Here is a 12,146-nt window from a genome sequence, read left to right on the forward strand (position 1 = left end):
CACAGAGAGGCCCTGTTTGTAAATGTTTCCTGCTGTGCAACCTTGCTCTCTCTGTCGGTGACAGATCTTCACTGTGGTTGTGTCAAATCATTCTTCTGTTGTGTAAACGTGTCCCCAGTTGTGGAAATTGATCCGCCTAGAAGCAGAACCTTTATGAGCTATTACTGAAACGAAATTTCAATTCCAGATTTATTAAAGCTTGTCACCAAGGGTTAGTTCAGACCTCTGGATTCGCAGTCCAGCGACATAACCTTGCGTTCTTGTTGTGAAGACAGTTCAATCTTCAATCTTTTCCGATAACAGTAAGGAAGCGCCCAACATGGGGCTCGAAACCACGACCCTGGTATTCAGAGTTCCATGCTCTACCGACTGAGCTAGCCGAGCTGGTGCTGCATTGCCCATTAAACCTCTTCTTGTGGAGAGTGGCTGTGGTGCTCATTCGGACGTTATGTGATGACGTGTTGGGCCGAATGGCCTTCTACGATTCTATGATGCAAGGAGGTTGATGCGCTCAAATGCTTCTGCTATAATGTCCACTCCTGACACCATATAGAAATGCTCGTCTCTGAATGACTGGCAACCAAGGTGTTGTAATAAAAAATAATTGATTTCATAATTGAGCTGCTCCTCCTGGCTTGTGCTCTGACCGCGATCCGGGGAGAATTGCCGGAATCCAGACACGTGATCATTTAGTTGCGTCATCCCGCGACCATTCGATCTGCACTGGTCTCCCTCTGTGCTCTCATTTCTAGATTCATCATTTTAATTTTCTTCCAGACTGGGAAGTGTAGTGCTTCTGCATTTGAGAAGAAACATGAATTTCTAATATTTTTCCAATGTAACTGATGTTGTTGCACAAACTATTTAATCAGTGGAATTGTGCGTTTATGGAACACAGATTTTCGAATATCTGAAGGCTTCTCTCCAAATCGGATGGTTATTTTCCACAAGATTCAACCCCTCCTCACATAAATCCCGGGGCCTTTGATCGCTTGAATGCAATGACTTCCTGGAGTGATTCCAGGCTGGTTTTAGAACGTATTCTATCGACCAAATTACTGTTGAATGATGCAGCTGTGATGGCCGAATGGTCAAGGCATTGGACTTCAAATCCAATAGGGTTTCCCCCCCGCAGATTCGACTGTGATTCGAAATGTTTGTTCAACTCCCCCGGGAAGCTGCCGGCTCGACAATGAATCGGAATTTCGGTTGGTTGTCTGTTAACGGTATGAACATTTATCGAACGCAATTTGTTGGAAAAACGTCCTTTTTGGAAACTAAACGAAATATACAGATAAATAAGGAGATCACACTCAAAGCAACAATCAATAAATAATAACGTTTCCTGCAACGTTTGGAAGGAGAAGCAGCAACGGCAGCGAATGGAAACGTGGTTTGGTTTCATTCAGGTGAATGTATTTCTGGGTAAAAATATCGTGGCAGAAATGGAACATGTTTTTAAAATATTTCCTTGTTCTCTTTCCGTTGTCTCTCTATCTGTTTCTTTGTTTCCTTCTCTTTCCCTCACTCACTGTTTTTGTGCTTCTCCGGGGACTGATTGGATACACAGTCAAACTCAGCCCCATCTCATCCCAACTCTTCTGGACGAATGCGTCCTGGTGATGGACGATCGTGAATCAGTGGAAGAATCGACAAACTATTCCATTCTTGCTCTGTACGAAGGTCCATTCCTGGTTGTGAGGTGGCTCTGGGATAAAGGGATCGAGAGAGAACGAGTCTTACTCTTACTCTGAAAACCATTTCGTGCTCCATAAACACACCACTGACCACACAAATGATTGGGGCTCTTTGATGGTTTTCATCCAATTTGGCTTTTTCGGGAATGAAAGTAAAACTTTATCACGTCTGGTAATTAGTATTTTTATATAAACTACTCTAAACATATGAAACAATACTTGAGAAATGATAATTAACCAATATTAATCAATATTAAAAAAGTGTTCTGCAACGTTTGGAAGGAAAAGCCCATCCCATCAGGGCAGGATATGTTGGGAATGGACCGGAGTGAAACATTCCCAGACCATGTCCAACATGTTTCTCCTCAGCATGAAAACTCCCCGCGGAAAGACTGAAACAGACACTCATTTGATCACATCATGATTAACATCACTCACACCTTAACCATGAGGCCACTGATGAAGTCATGATGACTTCGAATTTCTCCTAAAATGCCAACTGAACCCACTGGCTGGCAGAATTACATTACCTACGTGATTGGCGAGGCGCATCCACAGGCCAACTTGGCGAGTGGTGCAAACTGACATCACTGCTTCTGGTCAGCTCCAGAACAGAGAGATAAATGTCACATTGTTCATTCATATTTCTGATTTATAATTGTGTGGGGAAACTGATGGGCTTTGGACGCAATTACAAGTTGCTTTAAGTGAGATCAAATCAGCGGCTGGCTCGTTGGCCGAGGGAGACCTGTGCCACACAAAGCAATAGAGACTGCAGATAGAGAATGAATGGAATATTCACATGTCACACCAGAGAACACGTAGGAGAACAATTCAGCAGTCAAGGGCATTGAGCCTCTGATCTCCGGGTAAGCGTTCTGCAAGGCGGCCTTCAGGACGCGCGACAAGGAAAATCGCCGAACAGAAACTTCTAGCCAAGTTCCGCATACATGAGTACGGCCTCAACCGGGACCTTGGATTCATGTCGCATTACATTTGTCCCCCACCATCTGGCCTGGGCTTGCGAAATCCTACCAACTGTCCTGGTGTGAGTCAATTCACACCCCTTTAACCTGGGGTGAGCCCTATCTGGTTTAGCACAGGGCTGAATCGCTGGCTTTAAAAGCCGACCGAGTCAGATCAGAAGCACGGCTCAATTCCTGGATCAGCCTCCCCGAACAGGCGACGGAATGTGGCTTTTCACGGTAACTTAATTTGAAACCTACTTGTGACAATAAGCGATTTTCATTTCATCTCTGGATCTGTAAAGACTTAATTACCTGCAAATGCTGGCATTCAAAGCATTGTCTTGCATTTTTGACTTTGCCTATATATATGTTTCCGAAACATACCTCTTCATTCACCTGAGGAACGAGCAGTGCTCCGAAAGCTAGTGTTTGAAACACACCTGTTGGGCTTTAACCTGGTGTTGTCAGACTTGTTACTGTGCACAGCAGGGACTGACAGATAAAGATTCAGTCACCACCCAAATGTCTATATGCACCTCCCCCAACACACGCGCATGCCCACTGCTACTGAAAGCCTTGTCATGATTCTGATATGCAGACGTTTTAACGGAAACTGGCAAACAACATAATGATTTTATCCACTCAATAACAATATCAGAGATTGATCATTACAGATTTAGTTCCACCTTCACACAGATTTTCAGAGAATGAAAGATATTAAATGAATGACAGACTCTCATACAGTCCCAGAGACTCTCGCAAAGCGATTTAACTGAATCCCAAAGACAGATTGTTGCAGAAGATATGTAACAATCCGAAGAATGATTGGTATATTACAAATATGGAATGAATCTGACTCTGCCCTATAGTGTCAGAGACTGAAAGATGCAGCAATTGTATTTCAAAATTGATCGCACTTAGCAGGGTGGTAGTGTCAAATAACCGGATGGTGCGAATCCTCAATGTGCAAATGGGACCTTGTCGCCACAAGGACTGTGTAATGGTCACTCTGAACGTCAGGACTATGGGAGACAGAGCTCCACAGACTGACTCCTACTTTCCACAGACCACCACTGACTGAATCATGGTGAATACCAAGAGCTGAATTATGTTGTCAACACTCACATAGAAATGGCACACAGAATAAAATGGCGAGATCGTGGAAAATGTGGACCGTTTTCCATGACCGGAAGCCACCACTGGAAAAAGGCAGATCCAGCAGATAGGATTCGCCCTAACCTCCAATGCGTCAGCTCAGCCTTCAGCAGATTGAGAAAGAGAATACTTGAGGAGCAGCTTCATGACAGAATCGTTCGGAGTGACCATTGCACAGTGCTTACTCAGCAACGGCAAAGACTGGTCCCGTATGTGTTTTATTCTGTTCGCAGTGGAGGCCAACAAACCAAAAATAACCCAATTTACCCAATGATCCCAGTACGAAAAGCAAGGGACAAAAATTGTTTCTTTTGATTTTATTTCAACAACGAAACTGCGAGGGCAGCATGGCGGCACAGTGGTCAGCACTACTGCCTCACGGCGCCGAGGTACCAGATTCGATCCCGGCTCTGGGTCACTGTCCGTGTGAAGTTTGCACATTCTCCCGTGTTTGCGTGGGTTTCGCCCCCAGAATCCAAAGATGTGTAAGCTAGGTGGATTGGCCACGCTAAATTGCCCCTTAATTGGGAAAAATTAATTGGGTACTCTAAATTATTTTAAAACAAGGTGAAGACTGCGGATCCCGCTCCTGCTGTTTAATACAGATCACTATAACTGGCACAGTGAGCAGAAAGAAATTCGTGTTGTTTGTGTGCATTTCACTCCAATTTAAAACGCTCCTGAATGAAAGTGTCTGTGTCACACGGCTCCCGCTCAGCCAGGAGATGGCACCAGTCCACAATAAATGTATTTATGCAATATATTTATGATGTTCTGTGTGTCATTACATTGGACTCTTACTCTGGTCTGAGACATTACCTTGTCCTTGTGCCCTGATGCTGCCCTTTTCTTCCTGTTTCAGTAATAACTTTTTACTGGTATTAATTATGTAACTTACTTAGTGATTAATTTATTCAGCCACTAGGAGTGTTTTAAGCTCATTTTGTAAACGGAACTTTGCTTGGCTCGTTTTTTTGTTCCGTTTAACCCACCTATTTACTATTGTTGCAGACTGAGAACTTAGTTATTAATGTTGAAGATTGTCGTTTATTTAAACTAAGTTTCCACTCAAAACAAATTGATGCTGGTTATTACATAAGGAACCCATGGATGATGAAAACAATTGGTGAATTTTATTTGAGGAGTGTCCACTCCTTTTCTGTCCTGACCTGCGGTATCTAATTAAATAATTCACCACTGTGATGGGCAGGAACTGAATCTGGGTCAAATGCGGGACAGTCACCACTATACCATCACCTGTCCCTGGGCAATGTTGCCCCCTCTGTATTTATAGAACGAATACACAAACAATGAAGCGGGTGAATGTATTAAATCAGGGGTTCGATATTCTTGTAACCAATATGGCTGCAATGGGAATCTTTCATATTCCGATAGATCGGGTAGAGCTGGGTAGCTCAGTCAGAAATCAGATATCTGGGGATTTCAAGATGATTACTACAATGATAATATTTAACCATGTTAATGTTCTTTTGCTCCAATTGAAATGTGTTACGAATACAGCGTTACCGTGTTCTACAACTCGCGTTCAACCAGGAGATGGCAGCAGTGCGCAATAGTTTGGATATCCTGTTTGTGTCCACAGATCTCGACAGGAATGGAGCAGCTGCTGCACGGGCAGCTGGACAAGCAAGAGGCACAGATATTAACCAACTGCATCCGCTCCAAATAGATTCCCCAAATTATTGAACAAAACAAAAACAAGCACAAATCATATTTTAAGAAAGTATGACAGTGTCTCTGAAAACAATATACCAACACCTCATAAATAATCGGTTTGCCTAAACTAATTCAAGATCAACCGTTTCAATAACAGCCTTAATTCCTTGCCAGTTCTCAGACAGGCGCTGACTGGTTAGAAGATTGCATCACTTTTCAAGGTCCTGCTCAATAAAATCAATCACAGGCCCATGATCTGCTTTCCTCCTGTTCTCAGACACATCCACTTTGTACAAGGGCGCACTAACAGGTTTTCAGAGTAAGAGTCAGACTGCAGTCACCTCGTTCTCTCTCGATCCCTTTATCTCAGAGACACTCACAACAAGGAATGGGACTTCTCACAGAGCCAAGAATGGAATAGGTTGTCGATTCTTCCACTGATTCAGGACCGTCCATCACCAGGACGTGTTGGTCCAAAAGAGTTGGAATGAGATGGGGCTGAGTTTCGCTGTGTATCCAATCAGTCCCCGGAGAAGCACAAAAACAATGAGTGAGGGAGAGAGAAAGAAACAAAGAAACAGATAGAGAGACAAAGGAAAGAGAACAAGAAAATATTTTTTAAAAATGTTCCATTTCTGCCTCGATCTTTTTACCCAGAAATACATTCAGCTGAATGAAACCGAACCACGTTTCCATTCGCTGCCGTTGCTGCTTCTCCTTCCGAACGTTGCAGGAAATGTTATTATTTACTGATTGCTGTTTTGGGTGTGAGTTCCTTATTCATCTGAATATTTCGTTCAGTCCCCCCCCCCCCCCGCCCCCAAAAAAAATGCTAATAACTGACTGAACTTGATTAACGTTCAAACATCTTATTTACAAACCATCGGAAAACGTATTAATTTTCGAGTCAGCGGCTTGTGCGGGGAGTTGAACAAACATTTCGAAACACAGTCGCTGCGAGCAGGATTCGAACCTGCGCGGGGAAACCCCATTGGATTTCAAGTCCAACGCCTTAACCACTCGGCCATCGCAGCTGCGTTCAATGCGTCATTCATTAGTTATTTGGTCGATGAAATACATTCTAAAACCAGCCTGGAATCACTCCAGGAAGTTATTCCATTCAAGCGACCAATAGTCGGCCGGTGCAGACACGGTGGGCCGAATGGCCTCCTTCTGCACTGTATAATCTATGATTAATCTAGGAAAAAGGTTCGGCACAACATCGTGGGCCGAAGGGCCTGTTCTGTGCTGTATTTTTCTATGTTCTAATAGTATTTATGTGAGGAGGGGTTGAAACTTCGTGGAAAATGGCCATTGGATTTGGAGAGAAGCCTTGAGAGACTCGAAAATCTCAACTCCCTAGACGCACAATTCCACTGATTTAATAGTTTGTGTAACAACATCAGTTACATTGGAAATATATTAGAAATTCAAATGGAACAGGACCACACTTCCCAGTCTGGAAGAAAATAAAAATGATGGAATCTAGAAATCACGGCACAGAAGGAGACCTGTACAGGCCGAATGGTCACGTGATGACCTGATGAGGCAACTAACATGATCACGTGTCTGGATTCGAGCAGTTCTCCCCGGATCGCGGTCAGAGCACAAGCCAGGAGGGGCTGCTCAATTATTAATTTAATTATTTTTTATTACAAGACCTTGGTCGCCAGTCATTGAGAGACCAGCATTTCTACATGGTGTCAGGAGTGGGCAGTATGGCAGAAGGACTCCACCGCATCAACCTCCTTGTACCATCGAATCGTAAAATCTCCAGCGCAGAAGGAGGCCATTCGACCCAACGAGTCAACACTGACCCTCCGAATGAGCACCTCCGCTACTCTGCAAGAAGAGGTTTAATAGATAGTGCAGCACCATCCCGGCTAGCTCAGTCGGTAGAACATGGTACTCTTAATTTCAGGGTCGTGGGTTCGAGCCCCATGTTGGGCGTTTCCATATTAGTATCTCAAAATATTCATGCTGAATTAACAGTCTTCATAACAAAAACACAAGGTTATGTCGCTTGACTGGGAATCCAGTGGTGTGAACTAACCCTTGGTGATAAGATTGAATAAATCTGGAATTGAAATTTCGTCTCTGTCATGGCGCAGAAAGGTTCTGCTTCAGACGGATCGATTTACACAACAGGGAATGATTTGACTCAACCAAAGAACAAAGGAATGTACAGCACAGGAACAGGCCCTTCGGCCCTCTAAACCCGTGCCGACCATGCTGCCCGGCTAAACAACAATCTTCTACACTTCTTGGGTCCGTATCCCTCTATTCCCATCCTATTCATGTATTTGTCAAGATGCCCCTTAAATGTCACTATCGTCCCTGCTTCCACCACCTCCTCCGGGAGCGAGTACCAGGCACCCACTACCCTCTGCGTAAAAAACTTGCCTCGTACATCTACTCTAAACCTTGCCCCTCTCACCTTAAACCTAGTAATTGACCCCTCTACACTGGGGAAAAGCCTCTGACTATCCATTCTGTCTGTGCCCCTCATAATTTTATAGACCTCTATCAGGTCTCCCCTCAACCTCCTTCGTTCCAGTGAGAACAAACCGAGTTTATTCAACCGCTCCTCATAGCTAATGCCCTCCATACCAGGCAACATTCTGGTAAATCTCTTCTGCACCCTCACTAAAGCCTCCACATCCTTCTGGTAGTGTGGCGACCAGAATTGAACACTATACTCCAAGTGTGGCCTAACTAACGTTCTATACAGCTGCAACATGACTTGCCAATTCTTATACTCAATGCCCCGGCCAATGAAGGAAAGCATGCCGTATGCCTTCTTGACTACCTTCTCCACCTGTGTTGCCCCTTTCAATGACCTGTAGACCTGTACTCCTAGATCTCTTTGACTTTCAATACTCTTGAGGGTTCTACCATTCACTGTATATTCCCCACCTGCATTAGACCTTCCAAAATGCATTACCTCACATTTGTCCGGATTAAACTCCATCTGCCATCTCTCCGTCCAAGTCTCCAAACAATCTAAATCCTGCTGTATCCTCTGACAGTCCTCATCGCTATCCGCAATTCCACCAACCTTTGTGTCGTCTGCAAACTTACTAAACAGACCAGTTACATTTTCCTCCAAATCATTTATATATACTACAAAGAGCAAAGGTCCCAGCACTGATCCCTGTGGAACACCACTGGTCACAGCCCTCCAATTAGTGCAGTGCAGTGCAGATCTGTCACCGGCAGAGTCATTGTTCCACGACAGAGAGAACAGTCACACAGCAGAGAGCTCAGTTACACAGCTGAGAGCTCAGTTACACATCAGAGAGCACGGTTACACAGCAGGATATACATTTACAAACAGGGCCTCTCTGTGTGCAGCAGAAAACACATTGTCCTAAATACCCAATTTCTCCATCTCAGTATCTTGCTGGTTTGCACTGCACCTTTTCTGTGTGTCACTGTGTGTGCCCTGATAGTCTCTTTCTGTGTGACTTTCTCTATCTGTTACAGCCATGCTGATGTTACGTATTCATCTCACGTTTCCCAAACAAGAATTGTGATTGATAAATACAGAAAGATTTCCTCGCTGACATTCAGTACCAATGTCTGATAGAGACTGAATCCCACCCTCACATACAGTACCAGACATTGACTGAGAGGGAAACCGAGAATGGGAGGCAGTGTCATACTGGACTCGGAACTGTAACTTTCTCTCTCCACAGATGTTGCCAGACCAGCCGAGTATTCCAACATATTCCAATTCTCTTTCAGGATTTTATGAAGAATCTGCATTATGAAGAATGTGCTCGACGCTTCTATTTATAAAGATTGGTCCCGTGTGTCTATTGTTCTGTTCGCAGTGGAGGCCAACAAACCAGAAAGAACCAAATTGACCCAATGACGCCGATAAGAAAAGCAAGGGACAAAAAAGAGTTTATTTGGATTTTACTTTAACAACCAAACCAAATTCAACAGGAATTAAGAAGCCCATTCAGTTAATAAAATAAGCTTCGGTTGGGAAGTAATGGTAAGATTGTTTCAGCGGGACGTTGATCAGAAGGTGGCTCGTTTGTCTAAGGGTATGATTCTCGCTTTGGCGATTCTCACGTAGGCAATTCTGCTGCGATAAAATGCCAGAGGTCCCGGGTTCCAAGCCCGGACGAACCCTGCAAAGCACTTTTTAACATCTGTGCGATCGATATGGTGCCATTGACTGAACGCGGGAGCAGTTTTGAGGAAAAGTAGGGAGGGACGTGTTTGGCGCTTAACCGCTCCTTGACACCTGTTCTTCGGCTGCCCACAGTACAGTCGAGGTGACTCAGTTGACCTCTTCCAGAATCCTCCTCTGCCGCCTCCACTGAATGAAGTTCCTCCTGTTTGTCCACTGGAGGCGTTCTTCATTGAGTTCGGAATTTGGTGCATTTGCGTGCTATAGTGAGAGTTTCGTGACTGAGGGTGTACAAGGGTTAATTTTGATCTAAAGTCTAGTCTTTCTTTTATTTAGTTAATTAACTTAAAAGTTCCTGTTTGGTTGAGAAGGTGAATTTTCAACAAGCTTTAAACAAAGGTTCTACTTGTACGTACTTGCAGCTGGAGCTTATTGATTAGCTAATTGGATTAGGCCAGTCTCCAGAGGCTAGAATCACAGTATAAAAGTGATCCAGCTACAGTGCACACTTTGTTTCCTCTGAGTGATGAATTTGGTGCATTTGACTGCTACAGTGAGTGTTTGGTGACTGAGGGAGTTAGGTGAGGATTTAGTAAGGTGCTCCTTTAACTTCATTTCAGCAAAGAGCGAGAACGGAACCAGGAGTTTAAAGAGTGTGCAGCTGACTGGGAGCAGAGTCAGAGGCCGGAAGTCCAGTTGATCCACAGGGCAGCTATAATCTGTAAGGCAAGAAGGGTTGGAGGCTAGGGCAGTTACATGCTCATCCTGTAGGATGTGGGTGGTGAGGGATACCACCGGTGTCCACGCTGACTGTACCTGAGGGAAGTGCACCCAACTTCAGCTCCTCAGAGACCGTGTTAGGGAACTGGAGCTGGAGCTGGATGAACTTCGGATCATCCACGAGGCAGAGGGGGTTATAGAGAATAGTTACAGGGAGGTAAGCACACCCAAGGTACAGGACAAGAGTAGCTGGATTACAGTCAGGGGAATGGAAACAAACAGGCAGACAGTGCAAGGATCCCTCGTGGCCGTTCCTCTTCAAAACAAGTATACCGTTTTGGATGCTGTTGGGGGGGGGGGGGGGTGACCTACCGGGGGAAGGCCTTAGCGGCCAGCTCTCTGGCACTGAGTCTGGGTCTGGGGCTCAGAAGGGAAGGGGGAGAAGAGAAAAGCAATCGTAATAGGAGATTCAATGGTTAAGGGAATAGATAGGAGATTCTGTGGTCGCGAGCGAGACTCGCAGAAGGTATGTAGCCTTCCGGGTGCCTGTGCCAGGGATGTCTCGTATCGTGTCTTCAGGATCCTTAAGGGGGAGAGTGAGCAGCCAGAAGTCGTGATGCACATTGCTATCAACGAGGTAGGTAGGAAAAAGGGTGTGGAGGTAATAAACGGAGTTAGGCTGGAAGTTAAAAGCCAGAACAGACAGAGTTGTCATCTCTGGTTTGTTGCCGGTGCCACGTGATAGCGAGGCTAGGAATAGGGAGAGAGTGCAGTTAAACACGTGGCTGCAGGAATGGTGTAGGAGGGAGGGCTTCAGGTATTTGGATAATAGGAGTGCATTCTGGGGGAGGTGGGACCTGTACAAGCAGGATGGGTTGCATCTGAACCAGAGGGGCACCAATATCCTGGGAGGGAGGTTTTCTGGTAATCCTCGGGATGGTATAAACTAATTTGGCAGGGGAATGGGAACCGGATTTGTAGTCCAGCAACTAAGGTAGCCGATATTCAGGACGTCAAAGCGTGTAATGAGGCAGTGGGGAAGGTAACACTGACAAAGGAGAGTACTTTCAGGCACGGAGATGGGTTGAAGTGTGTATACCTCAACGCAAGAAGCATCAGGAGTAAGGTGGGTGAACTTAAGGCATGGATCGGTACTTGGGACTACGATGTGGTGGCCATCACAGAAACCTGGATAGAAGAGGGGCAGAAATGGTTGTTGGAGGTCCCTGGTTATAGATGTTTCAATACGATTAGGGAGGGTGGTAAAAGAGGTGGGGGGGGAGGTGGCATTGCTATTTAGAGATAGTATAACAGCTGCAGACAGACAGTTCGAGGAGGATCTGCCTACTGAGGTAGTATGGGTTGAAGTCAGAAATAGGAAAGGAGCGGTCACCTTGTTGGGAGTTTTCTGTGGGCCCAAATATTAGCAGAGATGTGGAGGAACAGATTGGGAAACAGATTTTGGAAAGGTGCAGATATCACAGGATAGTAGTCATGGGTGACTTCAACTTCCCAAACATTGAGTGGAAAGTCTTTACAAAGAACAAAGAGCAAAGAAAATTACAGCACAGGAACAGGCCCTTCGGCCCTCCCAGCCTGCGCCGATCCAGATCCTTCATCAAACCCTGTCGCCTATTTTCCAAGGATCTACTTCCCTCTGTTCCCCGCCCATTCATATATCTGTCTAGATGCATCTTAAATGACGCTATCGTGCCCGCCTCTACCAGCTCCGCTGGCAAAGCGTTCCAAACACCCACCACCCTCTGCGTAAAATACTTTCCACGC

General features: G+C 45.1%; 2 non-coding genes across 2 annotated transcripts; both read right to left on the reverse strand.

The window, feature by feature from the left end:
• Nucleotides 1–311: 311 nt before the first annotated feature.
• trnaq-cug (transfer RNA glutamine (anticodon CUG)) lies at nt 312–384 on the reverse strand. Its single transcript has one exon. It is a non-coding gene; the product is annotated as a tRNA-Gln (tRNA).
• A 6,065-nt stretch (nt 385–6,449) lies between these two features.
• Nucleotides 6,450–6,531, reverse strand: trnas-uga (transfer RNA serine (anticodon UGA)). The gene has a single exon. It is a non-coding gene; the product is annotated as a tRNA-Ser (tRNA).
• Between the last annotated feature and the right edge of the window lie 5,615 nt (nt 6,532–12,146).

This window comes from Scyliorhinus torazame, chromosome 24, assembly GCF_047496885.1.
Source record: "Scyliorhinus torazame isolate Kashiwa2021f chromosome 24, sScyTor2.1, whole genome shotgun sequence".
In the NCBI taxonomy this organism is placed as follows: domain Eukaryota; kingdom Metazoa; phylum Chordata; class Chondrichthyes; order Carcharhiniformes; family Scyliorhinidae; genus Scyliorhinus; species Scyliorhinus torazame.